The sequence below is a fragment of the Abrus precatorius genome, unplaced genomic scaffold (assembly GCF_003935025.1).
Source record: "Abrus precatorius isolate BTA unplaced genomic scaffold, Abrus_2018 Scaffold9, whole genome shotgun sequence".
Lineage (NCBI taxonomy): Eukaryota > Viridiplantae > Streptophyta > Magnoliopsida > Fabales > Fabaceae > Abrus > Abrus precatorius.
The window spans coordinates 3,309,535-3,329,958 of NW_020874439.1; positions in this window are offsets into that span (position 1 = coordinate 3,309,535).

The following is a 20,424-nucleotide window of genomic DNA, read 5'->3' on the forward strand; positions in this document are numbered from 1 at the left end:
TACAATCTATATCTATGTAATTAAATGCAAATTAACCAAATATTAATAAACCTATGATATTTACTCAAAATGTGATTTCTATATTATTTTCACTATCTAAGTCCATTTTTTCTATCAAGGAGCACCAAAAAGGCAAGTAAAAATATAGTAAAAAGTGGATTCATCAAGACTCTCCCAAAATCTCGATGTAAACCTTGGATCTCTATCTGACACAAAACTAGTTGGCACTCTATGCAATCTAACTATCTCTCTCACATACATATCTGCTAGCTTTTCCAACTTGTACTTCATATTAATGGAAAGAAAATGTGCTGCTTTAGTCAATCTATCTACTATCACCCAAATTGCATCATGATTACTCTTGGTTCTTGGCAAACCAGACACAAAATCCATAGAAATACTATCCCATTTCCACTCAGAAATTTCTAATGGCTGCAACATCCCAGGTGAACGTTGATGTTCTACCTTCGCCTTTTGACAAGTTAAACACTTTGCTATATACTCAGCCACATCCTTCTTCATTTTATTCCACCAAAAATTCTTACGAAGGTCTTGATCAATTTTTGTCGTACCAAGATGAAAACTCATTCTACTTTTATGAGCTTCCTCAAGTATCATCTGCGTAAGCTCATCATTGGAAGGAATACACACACGATCCTTGAACTTAATCAATCCATTTGCATCACAATGGAACTCCAAATCCTTTCCTTCACCCCTCTGCCTTATCATTTCCTGCAAAAACATATCTTCTTGTTAGGCATCACGAATCCTAACCAAGAAATCATTATTGATTATCAAAGTCCCAAGATACAAACTCTGAGGTCCCACCTCCACTGCCAAATTCATATCTCAGAACTTCTCAATCAATTCTAATTCTTTCACCATCATACTTGCTATATGTAAGGACTTCCTACTTAAAGTATCAGCAACCACATTTGCCTTCCCAGGATGATAAGAAAATGTAAAATCATAATCCTTCAGAAATTCCATCCACCTTCTCTGCCTCATATTTAGCTCTTTCTGATCAAACAAGTACTTCAAACTCTTATGATCACTAAATACCTCAAATCTCGCCCCAAATAGATAATGTCTCCATATCTTAAGAGCAAAAACCACCGCGGCTAATTCTAGGTCATGAGTATGATAATTAACTTCATGAAGACGTAACTGCCTCGAAGCATAAGCAACTACCCTTCCATCCTGCATTAAGACACAACCAAGCCCTTGCCCAGATACATCACAATACACATCAAACTTCTGTTCTGGATTAGGCAAAACTAAGACAGGGGCAAATGTTAACTTTTCTTTCAGCTTTTGAAAACTAGCTTCACACTCTTCATCCCACACAAACTCCTTTCCTTTTCTTGTTAACTTCGTCAACGTAATAGTTATTTTAGAAAATCCTTCAATGAATTTCCTATAATAGCCAGCTAGTCCAAGAAAACTGCGAATTTGTGATGGATTAGTAGGCCTTGGCCATTGCGCCACTGCCTCCACCTTTACTGGATCCACCATAATGCCATCTTTTAATACCACATGTCCCAAAAATTGGATTTGTGGTAACCAAAATTCACACTTAGAGAATTTTGCATACAACTGTCTTTCTCTTAGTATCTGCAAAATAATTCTCAAGTTTTTTGCATGTTCTTCATGAGTCTTGGAATAAATCAAATATCATCTATAAATACTACAACAAATTTATCCAAAAACTCATGAAAAATTCTATTCATATAGTCCATGAATACTGCAGGAGCATTAGTCACACCAAATGGCATAACTAGATACTCATAGTCGCCATAGCGGGTTCTAAACGCTGTCTTAGGGATATCCTCACTCTTGACTCTGATCTGATGATAACCAGATCGCAAATTAATCTTTGAAAATACGGAAGGTCCTCGTAACTGATCCATCAAGTCATCAATTCGAGGAATAGGATACTTGTTCTTTATTGTTACCTTATTCAACTGCCTATAATCAACACACATCCTCATGCTCCCATCTTTCTTTTTCACCAAAAGAACAGGTGCTCCCTAAGGTGACACACTTGGCCTTATAAACCTTTTCTGCAATAATTCTTCTACCTGTTTCTTTACCTCAGCCAACTCCACTGGTGACATCCTATATGGTGCAACAGAAATAGGATTTGCTCCCGAAATAAGATCAATAGTAAACTCAATCTCTCTTTCCGGTGGCAATTCAGTAACATCATCAGGAAAAACTTCTAAAAAATCTCTAACCATTGGGATATACTCAGGCTTCATTTCCTTTTTAGCCTTAATTGAAAATAGAACCATGAAAGCCTTAGCACTCATTACATTTTCCAATGGATCTGGACCTAAGAGTTTAGCACTTTCTGATACTTTAGTGCCAAAAATCAAGACTTTCTCTTTACAGTCCAATAGAATATGGTTGGATGATAACCAATCCATTCCCAAAACTACATCAAGTTGGGAAAGAGGTAAACAAATCAAATCTATACTAAAACTCCTACCATGTACCATCACAGGACAACCTAAACATACAGAAGAAGTTGCTACGGGCTTATCGGTAGGAGTAAATACAATAACATCACAATACAATTCAGATACAGGTAATTCTAGACATCTCATACAATCTACAGAAATAAAGGAATGAGTAGCACCAGAATCAAACAACACATCTACAAGTCAGTCTTTTATGATACATTTACCTCTAATAAGCTCCTCTGATTTTGAAGCCTCAGCTCCACTCATAGCAAAAACTTTGCCTTTCACATTTGGCTTTGTTCCAGTGCTTGCTCTAGATTCAAGTCTTTGTTCCACACTCATGCTTCCGCTCTTTTGTGGAGCAGACTAACAGACACTAGTAGAGTGTCCCATTTTCCCACAAATGTCACATGTTGGTGGAAGTTGAGGACAATTCTTTTTAATATGAGGTCCACCACACTTGAAACATTTTAGTGGCCTTCTAAAAGAACCAGAACCACCACTCTTATCTTCTTGAGATACAGTCCCCTTCACTTGAGATTGATTTGGACTAGAATAAGGTCCTCTAGAAAATCTTGGAGGTCTTCGGTCTTGCCTCATAGGACCACTAATTCTGGTATCCACCGTCTTACCCTTAGTATTAGCTTCAAATATTCTGCATTTACTCACTAAAGTGGGTAAATCTGTCAGCTGGAATACACTAACGGCAGCTCAAATATCTGGCCTTAGCCCATGCTCAAATTAGGCATATAGATCTTCCTCTCCATCGTTATGTTGATAGTGAGGCAAGTATTTCATCAATTCATGAAATTTAGCAGCATATTCACCTATAGACATGTTTCCTTGTTTCAACTCAAGGAACTCCCTAACTTTCTGTTTCTTTAAATCTCTAGGGAAATAATTTCCCAGGAAGGTTGCCTTGAATGTCTCCCAAGGAATATAACCATCTTCTTGCAGTAGACTTTGACTAGCAAATCTCTACTAGTCCTCAGCTTCTCCACTCAGCATATAAGTAGCATAAGTTACCTTATGCTCCTCTCTACATCCAATGGCATGGAAAATCTTCTCCAGATCTTCTATCCACCTTTGAGCTCCCTCAAGATCAAACTTTCCCTCAAATTTTGGAGGGTTATGCCTAGTAAAAGAAGAAAGTTCTCTATACTCGGCTGGTTCAGCCTCCTGGTTATGTGCCAAAGTCTCTAAGACTTGGGTCATGCGCTCCAGGAGTTCATTTGTAGCACCAGCAGGTCTACCTCTACCAGCCATAGCTCTAATCTCGCAATAAACTCAAATCACTTATTAATCTATCATTCACATACATATAGATACATCTAGTTCAGGTAATTCACATCTAACAAGTCATATTAGCAAATAATCATTTCATATTCTAGTATATCTATTACACAACACAGACATATTAGTCCCATACCCCAGTCTGGTCTGGATGAATTGCTCTGATACCAAAATTGTAACACCTTATATTTCTTTTCTAAATATATGATAAATTTTCATAAGTTAAATGGTAGAGTAAATTTTTCTTTCAAAAACTCTCTAATAAGAAAAAAAAACATTGAAATGATATAAGGTTTAGAGAGTAAAATTTCATTAATTCATAAGTACTTTAGAAAAACAAAGATTCTAAAGTTTTCATCAGCAACAAAGAGAAATAGTAGTTTTACAACTGTTTCAAAAGAATGCTATAGAACTGAAATTATCCATTACATAACTCAAAATAACTAAGTCCAATAGCAGTTCTCATCCATCCATGCACTGTGAACCTGGTACTATTCGTCCTGGTTTTCTGAAAAATGTTGTGTAACGGTGAGTCTTTACCCTACCACTCATACATCACACATATTCATCACAAAACACATCTTATCACAATTAAAGAAAACATCATGGCATTACATATCATAGTGTCATATAAAGCATGTTCTCATCTCAACACGTATTGTATTCCATAGATTCACAATTTCTTTTTCTTTCTTCTATCCGCGCTTACCGCGTTCTGTGGCCACATTTATCCGATGCCTCTATCCTGAGGTTTTACACATCCATGTAAATAGTCGCCGGATGGCCCAATGCAATACAGATACAACGCATGCAATAGACAGCCCCTTAGGAAAGGTAATGGTCAGGAGTCAAATCGGGAAATGAGTGTACGGCCATGTGGTGCATTCGAACACAATATTCTGTGCATAATCCAGACTATCACTCACCACCCTACATTTCCCCAGGATATCCCATATCGTCTCCATCTTCCACTCCCTAGTGTATCTCTATAACTATTTACATCATATCCTTTTTCCATCTCATACTCTTTCAAGTGTATTCATATGTTCACATATGTCATTTCGCATGTTCACACATATTTTTCATTATATTTCCATATACTTTCATCATATACATCAAACCATGGCATATTCACAATACACATCATTTTTACATGAAACATAATATATTCAAACATGGAACATCCATCTCTTTGTATATTTCATATCACAAAATCATAAAATCATATCAACCATCCTCAATAAACCTTATCATGCCTTATTTGAACATAATATCACATTTTCACCATGTATTCATCATGAAATCACTTAAATAACCAATTATTCTCACTTTTCACCGATTATTTTTCATAAAACAAGGATTATTCCACATATAATCATATACATGACAAGATCTATAAGAATACAAGTAATAAACATAACAAAATGATAAAGTAGAGCCCCCCTTACCTCAAAACAGAGCTTTTACAAAGATTTAACCGTAGATTTTAACTCTAGAACGGAGGTTTTCCTTAGAACATCATGAACATCTATAAGAAAAAGAAGAAGAAGAGAAACGAACGGTAAATCTAACTTCAAACTTAGAGAAACTTACTTGAAATTCTTTAAAGCGGACATAGAATCACAGATCTGAAGAGAAATCTAAGTTTAGGAGGTTTAGTATAGGAGAAAATGGTGAGATATAGCCTTAAAACCTTTGAGAACCTTGGATAGGAGTGAAGAAATGAAAATTTCGTGTGAAACCCCCTTTTTATAGAAAATTTTTGAAATTTATTGTTCACCGTCAGAAACACTGATCAACGCCTTATTCACGCCAGAAACACTGTTCGCGGTCACTGTTCACGCTAGAAACACTGTGCACACGTACTGTACACTGATTGTACGCAGATGTGACGTCATTCATGACGTCATGCTGATGTCATTGATGACGTCATCGGTCACTGTACATAGGCAGTTTTACTGTTCATAGGCGGTTTTATTGTTCATTTTTATTATTATTTTTAAAATATAAATTCTATTCAAATCTATTCCAATTATACTTTAACAAATCTCATTTTATTTAAATTAAAATGCAGGATATTACAAAATGCAAGCTTCAATAATATCTAAAAGCTCAAATACAATTATTAAATAATAAGGGTCCAAATGCAATCCCGCAACAATAGTTAGTAAATCTTTCTCAAATTCAAAAAATCATAAAAAATTGAAAACAACTCCAAATCTAGTGATCTGTATATGCATTTTGAAGCCCTGGATGCATAGAATCCAATGCAATTAAAATCAAGCAAAAATGATATCTATAGAAAAATTTATGGCTAAAAGAGTAGTCAGAGGTCAGAATAATAAAAAATTCAAAATTAATACATTTATTTGTAATAGGCCCAATTTATTCAAATAAGTAAAAAATGGTAAAAACTATAAAAATAAAGCATATGAAAAGTGTTTATTAATCAAAATAAAACATTAAATATAAACATAAAATATATTACATCAACACGTAGCAATTATGTTTTAACAAGTTGGGCATGATTAAATCTATGCTCCAACTTGAGGGGGAGTGTTATGAATAGTTAGAATAGACGTATTAGGCTTAGGTTTTATTTTAATATTATAATAATGAACTTAGCCTAGTAGAGTTACATATGTATCCTTATAAATATAAGGGTCTCTACACATTGTAGAGTATCCAATTCCAGCACACTAATGTTTCTCTCTCTCTATGCTCTTTCCCTCCTAATCTCTACAAAATGTAAGGTGAATTGTGCTCACATATTGCTAATTAATTGTCACCTTTTACCATGGTAGAGAATTGAGCCTTTAACATCTTTTTTGTGCGCATACTACATGTATTTTTGCATCTATCCTCTAGAACTTGTCCTGCTTCTTAATTTAATGCATTGTGCAATTTGTCATGGCCTTCTTTGTACACACCCACCCACCTTAGAACACCCTTGCACCTAATTTTCCTTGGTCAATATTTTCTTCTTTTGCCAAACTTAGTCTGCAAAAATATTTTCTTTACCTTAAGAGAGGTATTCCTTTTGAGTTGCATCAAGAGTGAGTGCAAGAAACTAAGTTTGGGAGTACTAATTATAACTATAGTTGCTTGACGACAAGCAAGCTCTTCAGTTTGGGGTGGTGGACATCATACATTTTAATAATACATGTAAAAAGAATTATTGATTTTGAAGAAAAGAATGATTGTCAAAGTCTAATAAATCACAAAAAAAAAATGAATGAATGAAAAAGAGAGAAAAGAAATATACAACAATGGCTATGAGTTTCCACATAAGGCAAATAAATGAAAAATGTGGTAAAAGAATGCTTGAACCTCTTAAGCTGCATTATTTAATGCATTCCATTCTAAGTTGTTGCATTCACTCACTCAAAAGAAATTCCTTCTCTTGAAAACTCACTTGAGCTTTTGACCTCCATTGATCAAAGTGAACCCAACCTAATCCTATTTGTTAGCAACAAGTCCTCTTGATAGGTGATTTATTGCATATAGGCAAAGGAGATCGAGAATAAGGGCAAGCATATGGTAAGGTGAAGCAAATTACATGAATTGAGAAAAAACACTTAGCCCAAAATTTTATCGAGTGAAGAGTGAAACACTTTTTTTATGAGCTAGATAATTTTCTTTGCATTATGTGATTTATAAGAAATCTTGTTGGATTTTTTTTTCAGATTTATGGGACTTTGCATGAAAATAATTGATAAAGAGTGTGATTCCTCTGTTGAATGAATCTATGGTTTTGAAAATTTTGGAAGTCTCAATTAGAGCCAAAGATTGGAATGGAAAATTTTGAGAAATTTTTTTGGATAAATCCAACCCTTATTGCTCAAGTTCTTGAATTTTGATTTGCTTGAAGACAAGAAAATTTTAAGTTTAGGGTTATGATGAATCCACATTTTATTGAATTTTTGCTCACCTTTTTATTGTTCTTTAATAGAAAAAGTAGACTTAGAAAGTGCAAATAAGATGAAAATTCCATTTAGGTCAAATATCATAGGTTTCTTAATTTTTGATTAATTTACATTGATTTATGTAGGTATATTTTGCAATTTTGATCATTTGAATAATTGTGCAAGAAATTCTAGACCTATTCCATGGATTTTTGACTTTTTGAGAAAATTTGAGGTTAAAGTGATTGCTTTCAGAAGCGATAGTGACCACTACAACAAGTTAATTCAAAAAGGGAAACCAAAGTGACTACTTTCAGATGTAATAGTGGACACTATAGGGAGCCCAAAAAGCTGTAGTACTGCGCGTGTCTACTATCACAAGCGATATTAGACACTACAACAAGTTCAAACTGACACAGAGCTGCGCGTAGCTACTTTCGTTTACCGTAGTAGCTACGTGTGCTGTGCGTAGCCACTATCACTTGCAATAATAACTACTAAAGAAATAATGCAAAGGACTAGGAGCTGCTCGTGGCTACTATTATTTATGATAATAGTTACTATAGAGGGCGTCAACTTCGCTATAAATAGATTTTTAGTAATTAGGGTAAAGATCTTTTTGACACTTCAGATTTTTTACCAAATTATGATACTTTGCAGAGCTTAAGTCAGCCTTGAGTGACAGTCAAGAGTCCAACCTATGGTTTGGTTTCATTCTCTACTCATTTCTCTTTGATTTTTATATTGATGTTATTGAATTCTCTTTACTTTCATTTTGTAATTGTGAGGCCCATCCTTATGGAGGGCTAAATCTTTTGTAATCCCTAGTGAGCTCACGTAGATTTTTGAATTCTTGGGTTTTGAATGTTAATAAAATCATTTTCTCTCATGAATTTCTTTTTCCTAATCTCTTGAATTGAATTAATGGTTGAATAAGGGAGACATTGTGTAATTAACCCTAATTCATTTTAATGAGATTCTAAATTTGGGTTGCTTAATTCTAGATTTATTTCTAAAGTTGCTTAATCTTGGAATAAGAGATTGGAGCCCATTAAATTGCTTAATTTTGTATGGCAATTCAAGGTTAATTCTTGCTTGTTAAATTAACCTAATTCTGGATAAAAGGAAGAGTATTAAATCTTGAGAGGAATAGGAATAGAATCAACGTGAATGAACTAAGGGTTACTACTTTTTATTAATTGAATTTTATAATTTCATTTTCTGCTCTTTGTATTGAATTTGGAACCACACAAAGACCCCCCCGTTTAACTGCTTAGTTAGTTAATGTTTTTAACATGTTTGATGCATGTTTTCAACCAATGTCATTGGAGACGACCTCAGTTAGCATCATCAGTGAGTCAGTTTCTAACTGCCCCTTCTGATGCGGATTGGGCAAGATCACCATCAGATAGAAGATTCACTTCTGGGTACTATGTTCTTATCGGAGGAAACCTGATCTCATGGAGAAGCAAGAAACAAAACATAGTTGCTAGATCCAGTGCAGAAGTAGAATATTGTGCTATGGCAGCAACCACTTTTGAGCTTACGTGGCTTAGGCAACTACTACTACAACTAAAAATAGGAGACATCCATGAAACAAAACTTATTTGTGACAATCTACCATGAAAGAACAAAACATATAGAGATTAATTGTCATTTTGTGAGAGAAAAAATGCTTTCTAGAGAAATCACTATTGATTTTGTCAATTCTACTGATGAGCTGGCTGACATGTTCACCAAGTCCCTTAGAGGCCCTCGAATTGAGTACATTTGTAACAAGCTTGGTGCATATGACATATATGCTCTAGCTTGAGGGTGAATGTTAGAATGTAATTAGTCATTAGCCGTTACAAATTTGTAGGAAATTAACAGTTACATATTTTAGGAAATTTAGTATAAATTTATACTGTGTGGGTTGCATTTAGACACAACACATTCAGCAAATATACTTTTCTATACCTACCTTTACAACTTAACTGCCTAACTATTCTATTGACTACTGTTCAGTCCTATCAACAAGTGCATTGTCAAAGCTTAAAGAAAATCACTATAAGTTCTTGGGATTGTTGGTTCATGATAAAAATATAAGCTGTTAGGAGACACATCAATGTATTTCAATCACATCTAGAACAAGAAGGATGAAAAGGTATTTAAGGTACTCATATTTTAACCTGCCAATTAAAAACCTGAAGGATGATCCCTGACTCACAAATAGCTTTAACTTCCTAAATGCTACATCCTTCTTCTAACCTCTGCAAAACTATTTGAATAGCCTGCAAAAAAGTCAGAGATCCTTTAGCTAGAAGAACAGCTAATTAGCCATTTAAGCTTAACAAATTTAGATTCTATTTAACATCAATGCTGACAGCTACATTCCAGAGCAAAAAATAAGACAAACCTTGACAGAACTCTCTGCTTTTCCTTCAATAAGGTTCTTATTGAATATAGTTTCAGTGAAACATGAAGTTGTACAAATGACTTGATGGTTCTTTTTGAATTCTTCCTCATTAAATGTAGACAAGGTATCTTTCCTCGACGACAAAATTCTGCATAGCATTGACAACCAAATGACAACAGCTAACCATGAACACAAATCTTTTTTGTTAATCAATCTAAGAAAAATCACAACCATATCAAAATGCACATGAAATACCTGTTTTCCCTATCAACATCTGTAAAGCCAAGTGAACTATGAACTTTTTTTACCAAAGGCTTCTCCAAACACGTTTCTTTAATTCTTCCACCAACCAATTTTTGCTGCAGAGATTTAGCTTCACATAATCTTGTACTAAAGGACAAGTAATTCTCTCTCAAAGACCATTTTTTTTCAGGACCTGATAAGGACCTATTCACAGCAGACATCTTTTAAATCTTCATATATTTTCTAGCCATGTCAAACTTGACAGATCCACTTGAGAAACATATATCTTTCTTAAAACATGTTTTCTCCACAACTTTGCCAGAACCACCATCTTGGATGCTAACACTTCCCTTGGTGACAAAGTTTGGTACCAATGTCTTCTTAGGAGGAAGATCTTCAAAACTTCGATTGGATGTTATAGTAACATTTTCTTTGCCTACTAATTTGTAACTGCATATCTTCCTTTAGAGTTCCATAGCAGGAAATATCAGATGGTGTCTAGTAGGAGTCCCAAGTTCCCTAACTATCTCATGATCCCTGAGCAACAAGGGGCAGTAAACAAAAGCATTAGACCTCATATGTCTAATACTTTAAGAATAATATGAGTAAGGGGCAAGCTAGGAATTTGACCAGCAAAGAGAAGTAACAATCTTGCTTGCGTCGCAATGAGTTAGGGAAAAGGTAGGCAATTGTTAAGAGTATAAAGATAAAAGGAAAGGGAAGAATATGGAGGTAGGCAAGGATTGAGCAAGGTTGAGAGATTTTGGAAAGGATTGGATGTTTTGTGTGTCTCCAGAATTCTCCTTGCTATTTTGTCTCTTATATTTTTGTGTTTTCGGTCTCAACAAAGGACTACCCATGCTTGTAAGGAGCTCAATTAGCATTATTTCTACTCTAATTCCAAGTTCCTATCATACAGCATAAGGAGACATCTAGAATTCAACACATTTATCCAATTATTTAAACACTAACAACTTACGTGCAATACATCAAAATTCAACAATTGAGTAGACCATCCCAAGCCCTCTGCTCAATGCCCTTAAAGTAATCAAATGTAAATGAAATTTTCCTAAAGAAAGTAATAGAGACAATGAGACATGTAGAAGCATGCATAAGCATGATCAAACGAGCATTATGTAGTGGGTTTTCAACAAATGGCATATAATAACATTGACATGAATACCTGTAAGCAAAAATAATTAATAAAAAAGAAAAGAACTGAAAAGAAGAAAAAGCTACTTGGGTAAGCATTTCCTGTGGTAAGCCGTAAGGGAGCGTCTACACATTGCAAACTGCAAATCATGAATATCTTTATTTTCACCTTTTTCCATAAAGAACACATGAAGAGGACAGACAAATGCTTTTCCAATGGCAACTCCCTTTATAATGTTCTCTCGTTCAATGTCAATGCCAGGGGAGAGGAGCTTTGCACATTTGGGATGGTAGTACCAACCACAATTTGCAGTAACACAAGGAAATACCTAAAAATAAACAAACAGCAAAAATTTTGGGCCATTTCACAAAATTATAAATGAAAAAAGAAGTAAAGTAATTTCAACATTAAAAATAAATGCACACTCCAGACTACAAAGGATAAAAGAACCTAAAAGAGTATGAACAAGTCCAAATCGTGTAATACATGCAAGACTTGGGGGGAAATAATTAAATATGTAGGTGACTAGGTGCTTTACAAGAGGCTAAGAGAAAGCCATTAGCTGAATCCAAAATGTTAGAAAAAATATTGATATTTGGCTATTTCACGACCCCTTTTATAAGGAACCGAGAACATTGTTTCTACATCACATACTTATTTAAGATAAATAAATAATAGAGAATATAAGTATAAAATTCAGTTCTCATTCAAAATAAAACAAAGTTTCTTACAACAAATATCCAATAGAACAACATAATATTACATTTAGTTCATAATATTTAAAATACCCAAAATTATACTACATAGCTCCCTCTACATGAGGTTTTAAAATATAAGGAATAAGGACTTTGATGCAAAATTACTCGACTCCAGCTTCTAACATTTCTCCACTGGCCCCTCAGCCTATGAAGTAGATGCAACACCTGCTACATCTGCTCACGTACCAACGTACAATCATCGCAGTACACACGCACACAACGACATAGAAAGAAATGCAAGGGTAAGCTTACAAAAATAAAATAAAATCGTATATATATATATATATATATATATATATATATATATATCAAAACATTACTCACAGCAACAACCCCATGCATTACCAGCCCATCTATTGCACAGCATGAAAACGGTTTCCAACTGGTTTCACAGACTAAGTAATCCAGAACGAACCGAGCCGGTCTAAGAGTGGCCCATTCCGGTATCTGGATCTAGACAGCACATCGCAGCTCAGAATGAACTTACCGTTACACGTCTACCCACCTAAACATATAACTTGGCTCTATAATGGTGCAAAACATATATCTCAGCATGATGCACACCGCTAAATATATTTTAACAGCTCAGCTAAGGCAAGTTTATAATAGATCAGCCAAAATCTCAGCATTATAAATCAATTAACAGTAGTTGCAGCTTGGAAAATAGCTTTTATTCAATAGATCTAACAAAATCATATCAAAATATCTTGAAATAGCATATTAAACCATTCAAAACATAGTTTATAGGTTAAAGTAAGCTCCCCTTATCTTAGAATAATGATTCACACCAGATCTACCAATATTACTTGTTTTAATGGAAGATTCACCGAAGATTCAGCTTTAGAACGAAGTTTCTCCTAAGATATCATCAACTATCTATAAGAAAGAGAATAAGAAGAGAAACGAACAGTAAATATAACTTTAAACTTAAAGAAACTTACTTTAAATCCCTTAGAATAGATGTAGAATATCAGATCTGGCGAGAAATCTAAGTTTAGGAGAGTTTAATATGAGAGAAAATGGTGGTATATGGCCTTAGAACCTTTGAGAATCTTGGATATGAGTAAAGAAATGAAAATTTTGTGTGAAGCCCCCTTTTTATAGAAAATTTTCAAAATTCACTGTTCACCGCCAGAATTATTGTTCATCGCCAGAAACACTGTTCATGACACTATTTACGCTGAAAATATTGTGCACGCGTACTGTACGCGTATGTGACGTCAGCCATGACATCAGGATGATGTCACTGATGATGTCAGCAGTCACTGTACATACGTGATTTTTACTGTTCATACGCGGTTTTTATGCGATTTCACTGTTCATTGACACTGTTCATAGTTGATAGGCTGGGGAATTAAATTCTGGGCTCAAGCCCTACTACCATTCGCTTAAGCAAATTAATTTTCGCTTAAGCCATTTTGTTGCCTATTGTCTGTGTATGCATAATTTTTGCAAATTCTGATATATTCGCTTAAACACACATACTAACTTAAGCAGATCTGTATTTGCTGAGAAATTCAAATCTGGACTCAAGCCCTGCTAATGTTTGCTTAAGCCAATTCATTTTCGCTTAAGCCATTTTGTATGCTTGAAATAATGGCTCTCAACCTCAAATTCGCTTAATATTAATTAAAGTCACTTGTCAAGGCTTAAGCGAATCTAGAATAGCTTAAGCGATTTACAATCCGCTAAAGCGAAAAAAGTGATTAAAATACATGTCTCTCTGGTCCATTTTCAGTTAGGTTTAATTGTTTTCACTTGGAAGGGCTTAAGCTAAATGAAAACCGCTTAAGCAAAATTATGAGCTTAAGTGAGACATGATTCATGTTTCTTGTGGCTAGCTTGGGCATGCTTTTAAGCAAAAACACACTGCAGGGCACAATTCCTGCCAAAACTGCAGAGGATCCAGATCCTCTCAGCACACACATTTTGTTTTGCTTAAAAAGAACCCAAAAAACAAAAAAAAACAAAACAAAACAAAAGACTCGACGACCCTCATTTCACATTATTTTCTTTCTTCTATTTCCTTGTTTCATACTTTTATTTTACACATTCATGTCTTAGCATCTAAAGCATAGTACATGCATTTGCACACAAACCCTTTAATATCACTCCCCCACACCTTCCAAGCAAAAGTTTCCTCTTATTTTTCCTAACTTTCTTAGCACACACATTTCAAAAAATAAAAACTATAAAATCCTTATTTCACACTATTCCTTCCTTCCCTATGATTCCTTTTTCTCATGCTTGACAAGTTCAGTGAGACCACAATGTTATAACTTATAATAAATAAATAATTTTATATATATATATATATATATATATACACACACTACCAAGAAAAAATTACAATGAGAAGAAAGGTGGTTTTGGTTTTTTTAATCTTAGCTTCACCCTTTCTTTGTGTGAGTGCTTTAAACCAAAAACACAATCAATCCTTCAGTTTTTCTTTTCTTTTTATAATTTTGACAAAATTAATTTTAACATCATAGATATAATTAAAATATATGTATGATTTGATTTAAATGAGTGAATTATTTTAGGTTTTATGAAATAAAAATAAAAATTATAGATATATTATATAAATATTTTAAACTTGATAAATTTTACATATAGTATATATGGCTTAATTATGTTTTTGGTCCTTATAAATATAGAACTTTTTGTGATTAGTTCCTACAAATTTTTTTGTTAGGAAGTCGTCCTTCTAAAGTTGCTAATTTAGGAATTAGTCCTTGACGTTAATTCACTCTTTGTTAAGTGTTGAGCTGGCTGACGGAGAGTTAGCTCAACACTCCACGCGGCGCCACGTGGCCATCTTGAGGCCCAGTCACAACTTACATGACATGCCATGTTATTTATTATTTATATTTAAAATTAAAATTTACAAATAAACCCTTAAACCTATTTTATATAAATTGCATAAAAATTCCTTTAACTTTTTTTTTTTTTCTCCACAATCCCTCCCTCCCTCTCTCCCTCCCTTGTAACCCCCTTTCAAGCACCCCTTCTTCCCTTCCTCTTCCCCTTTTCCCTCCCCTTTTTCCTCTAACAGATAGTCCATACTTACACTCAAAGCTTCCATGCTCTCTCCTAGTAGATGCTGGTCCATTCCTAACTGCATTGCCCCTTGGTATGACATATACTTCTCAACACATTGTAAACCCATAAGATCATCCAAACACAAATACATTTTAGTTGACCTTAACTCCCTAACCATCAATAATAAACTATTCATTGTCTGTGTAATGGGACATAAAGCACCAATTTTTCAAATCAGCAGCAAAAGGATGCCACTGAAAACTATCACCTGATCTCAAAGTTGACAAAATGAGACACGAGATCCAAAAGCCAAAAGACCAAAATTTTGAAATACCCAGAATTAAGATACACATATCTAAGAACTCAAAAACATGGAAAATTAAAATGAAGAAAAAAAAGATAATTAATAAATAATATATGCTTAATTTTTGTGGATTATATTATATAACTAATCCAAAACGAAAGGAACCCAAATAAGAAAATGGAAAATTTTTGAAGGAATCTCATATATACCTGTTGCCTTGAAAAGCTAGCAAACATAGTGAATGGTGAAAGCGTGTTGGTGTAGTCATGAATAGAATCCATAACGAGCTTAAGCTTCACGCTTTCACCGTCCTTGATGGGCTCTCACTCGACAGATGAGTCGAGCCTTGAAGGTTGGGCCTGGAGCATGTTTGTGACCCGTCACCCCACCCCAACCCCTTCCCCTCACCTCACCCCCAACTGTCACCCTTATCCCCTCCTCATTGCAGTTACAAGCTAGTTTAAATAACATATATACATTAACGTTAGGGTATCGTTAACTTACTTCACCAAATGCCAAGGAACTCTTTTAATAAATATCAATATTGCCACATCATATATCAAGGAAAGGGTGAAGGTTGAGGAAGAGTTAGCCAGCAGGAAAGGGTATGTTCAGTAACCATACACCAAGAAAGGGGTGAGGGTTGGAGAAGAATAGGGTTCGTTAACAGGAAAGAGATAAGAGAAGAAGTTGGACCTTTTTGCAATTATGTAAAAGTATGTTTAAGGACTTATTTTTAATTATATAATTTTAAATAAAAAAATAAATGACGTGGCGCTAAGTAGAGCGTTAAGTCAGCTCAGCACTTAACAGAAAGGGAGTTAACGGCAGGGACTAATTCTTAAATTACTAACTTTAGAAGAATGATTTTCTTACAAAAATATTTGTAGGGACTAATCACAAAAAGACTTATATTTATAGGGACCAAAAATATAATTAAGCCTAGTATATATTTATTATATTATATGTATGTAAAGTGAAATTTTATGATTTTGGAAGCGGCTGTAATTTTTTTATTCTTAGTTTATTGCATTTAGATAAAATTGAGTTAAGTTGGTTGTTAACTTAATTTTAAAATAAATTTAACTTAATTTTTTTTAAAAAATAATTGTTTGTGGAACTCCCCTAACATTAGCTTAAAGAAAATTTTCAAGTGTATACAAAATAAAATTTAATCTTTAAAAACACACTAAGAAGAAACTCTCTATTTAAATATTTAATGTATAAGAATTAATTTGTTTAAATAAACAATCTCTCGGGAGAAAATTTAATTTGTTTTGATTGTTTCCTACACAAAAAGAAATAAAAAAATAAAATAAATTTGATATTTAAATAATGTGAATTAAAATAATAATAATAAATTTTCACAAAAGTAAAAAATAATTAAATTGTATTAAAAATATTTATAAAAAATTAATCAACCTACTTTTTAATATAATTTTTATAAAAAAATTTATAATTTTTATATTATATGAATATTTAATATATATATATATATATTTGATAATAAAAATTAAATTAAAAATAAAATAAAAATATTTAATATTTGAATGAGTTTAAATAAAAAAAAATTCTCGCTTGTTTGAATTTATAAAAAAGAAAATAAAAAAAAATTGGATTGTAGTTAAAATAATTACAAAGACTAAAATTATTATAAGAAATTCAATATTTTTAATTTTTAGTTTTATTACTAAATAAATATTTTATCATTTTTAGATTTATATTATTTTAATATTTCTTAAAAATCAATAATAAAATTTTTATGATTATTTTATTTATTTTAATTTATTTGCTTTAAACTTTTATATTAAATATTATTATAATAATTTTAAATTTATTTGATTGAATTAAAAAATGTACTAAGCAAAAATAGAGTAATCAATCATGTGATCTCGTAGTCATGTACAAAAGAGAAAAGACATATCAATTCGGTAATTTTCAATATGTTTTTTTTTTCTAATTTTTTTTAATGATAATTTCTGATTAGGACAAGAATTCTTTCTAAATTTGTTTAAGCAAAAATACAATGTAGTATTTTCTTCCTCCTCCCTCTTGTTCTCTTACTTTTTTCCCTTTCCTTCCCCTCCCACCCACTCAACCCCTTCCCCTCTCTTTCTCTCTTTCTCTCTCTCTCTCTCCCCCTTCCTTCTAGCCAACCTAATTCCCTTCTCCCTCCCACCCACCCACCCAATCTCCTTCCTCCCCTTTCTCTCTTCCCCTCCCCTTCTCCCCCAAACTATTCCTTCCTCCTCCCTCCTCCCCTCCCCATCCCACCCCACCCCACCCAACCCCTTTCCTTTTCATCTTTTGCTTAAGAAGATTTTTTAATTTTAATTTAATAAGCAAAAATAAAGTGCAAGATGTAGTTCGTGACAGAATTGTAAAAGTTCTGGATCCTTTTAATTATGGGTCATATTTTTATCATGGTTTTTTTTAATGAAATTACTCAAATGGCATTTTTTACAAAATTATCTAAATATGGTATATCTAAAAAAATGCCAATGGAAATTTTAGAGCATACAAAAAAATAAAATTTCATAAAATAAAGTCATCATTAGCGAGTTTAGGGAGAGAAAGTACAAATGATTAGTAAAAATTGTCACTGGCAACCTTTGAATGTCAAAAAGGTTTTTTAACTTTTTAAAATTCGCCAATAAAAATCTTTGACCAATGAAAATTTTCAAAAACTATAATAAAACACCATTGGTGATTTTCAATTAGTGAGGCTATAAATATTGCAATATCCATTCATAGCAACTCACCCTAAAACCATTTAAAGCACTTCTTAGAGAACTTTTGAAACTTGTGTTTATCAGAAGAAAAAATGAGTGTGATTATTGTAATTTATTTTAATGGTAAGATTATAGCAAATACGAGTGAAGGTGTGTGATATTCTCATACGAGAAGCCAACATGCGTATATATTTCATATAATGTATCATTTAAAGATTTAAAGTATTGTCTTTGTCAATACATTCATAAAGTTTCATTTCCAAAAATAGTAGAAAGTGTTATGCATTGATGTCAAGTGTTGATATTTGGTGGTTTTATGTACATTTAATTCTAATAACCAACGATGATGATATTTAATAAATGTTTCAGATATATCAGCAATGTCATCCTCCAAGGTTCAAGAAGAATTTGCAAGTATCATACTACAAATAGAGATAAAATGGGAACACAACAACAATGAAAATGATGACTACAACTTTGAAGGAGAATATCGAAGTGATGAAGAAGGCGATGAGGATTTTTATGATGATACTGATGAAGAGGAGCCCCATATGGGTGTGCAACATCCTTTTGGGAGTCGTTCTTCATGCGTGAATTAGATTTTGATGTTATAAATGCTTCTGAGTTTCCAAAATATTCAAACTTAGGTATGTGAAATTTTTAATTATGTCAGTGAGATTAATTTTAGTTTTGTTAATTAGTTTATGTTCGCAATTGATAGGTAACACAGATATAGATGGTGAATTGTATGTTGAAAAGTAATTCAGTGATAAAGAAGCTGTTATAAAAATAGTAAAGCATTATAGTTGATAAGTTCATATTTTGATATATTTTATGACTTATATTTATACAGTTAAACTCTATTTTATATATATTTACACTAACTATGTTATTAATTGTTGCAGTTTAGCTGGAAGTTGTTATTAGTGCATTATGGAGATATTCTGGATAAAAATTAGATATTCTTAGTCTTTGGCTATGCTATGTGAAGCTGAGTTTGAATTTTGAATTTAAAATTTAAACTTAGATATGAAAATTTGAAGCGATTCTAAATGTGGATAAAACCGATTTGAAAAGATAGTACTCAACCAACTGGAAACTCAGGACACAACCTATATAAAGAGGCCTTATGCTCTACACTTGGGACACTTTTTCACTTCGTTACATACCTTTCTCCTTTTCTTATACACTTCTCATCTCGTTTCTCTTGTACGGGATCTTTGGTATTCTCTTGGCAGGACTTAGAGCTTCAAGCGATCGTACTTGAAGATCAGGAATTCATCTCACACTCTAATTTGCTATTTCTTTTTATTATGGATTTACTTATGATTGTTTTAATTCTTTCCTTTAGCATGAGTAACTAAGTCTATATTTAGGGCTATGGAAACTATTGTTCATGAATTTATGAGATTTTGAAGTTTGAATCTATATTTAATTTTTGTTCGTGATTAGCTTTTATTCTATTACGCATAATTATAATCATAATTAATTATATCGTTAGACGATCATATCTTAATTAGTTAATGGATCTATAGGGTAAAACAAGACAAAGGATTAGGTGAACCAAACCAATCTTTCTCTTTTAATCATTATTAAATTAACAAGTTCATAGATGCTTTATGCTTTCTTTAATTTATGTCTTGCATGATCATTGGAAATATTAATTTAAAGAAAAGAATATTAGTATTGCATGATCATTGGATATTAATGGTATTTGTATGAATAATTGTTAATCACAAGGAAATTAAATTTAGAGTTAAAATAGAAAAATAACATAAAGGATTGAATGAGAAAACACATATGCCCTAGGTTCCTCCCCTATAAGTTCAACCAAGACGTGTGTTGTGTTATTTGCTTTTATAATTAATTTTATAATTAAATTTCGGTTCTTATTAAATTTCACATCTTTTAGGCTTAAACAATTGAATTAAGAAATTCTTAGTAATTGAAAATCAATCCTTGTGAGACAATATTTCAGAAACTTATTTTAGAACCCTTTATTACTTCACGATAGGTACACTTGCCCAATGAACAATAGTATATCAAAAGGAGCGAATTACAAAGTGTTCGAGTTAGAACCAAATATATTTTATTACAAGTGTAAGATATAGCTTACATTGCAAGTGGCTTT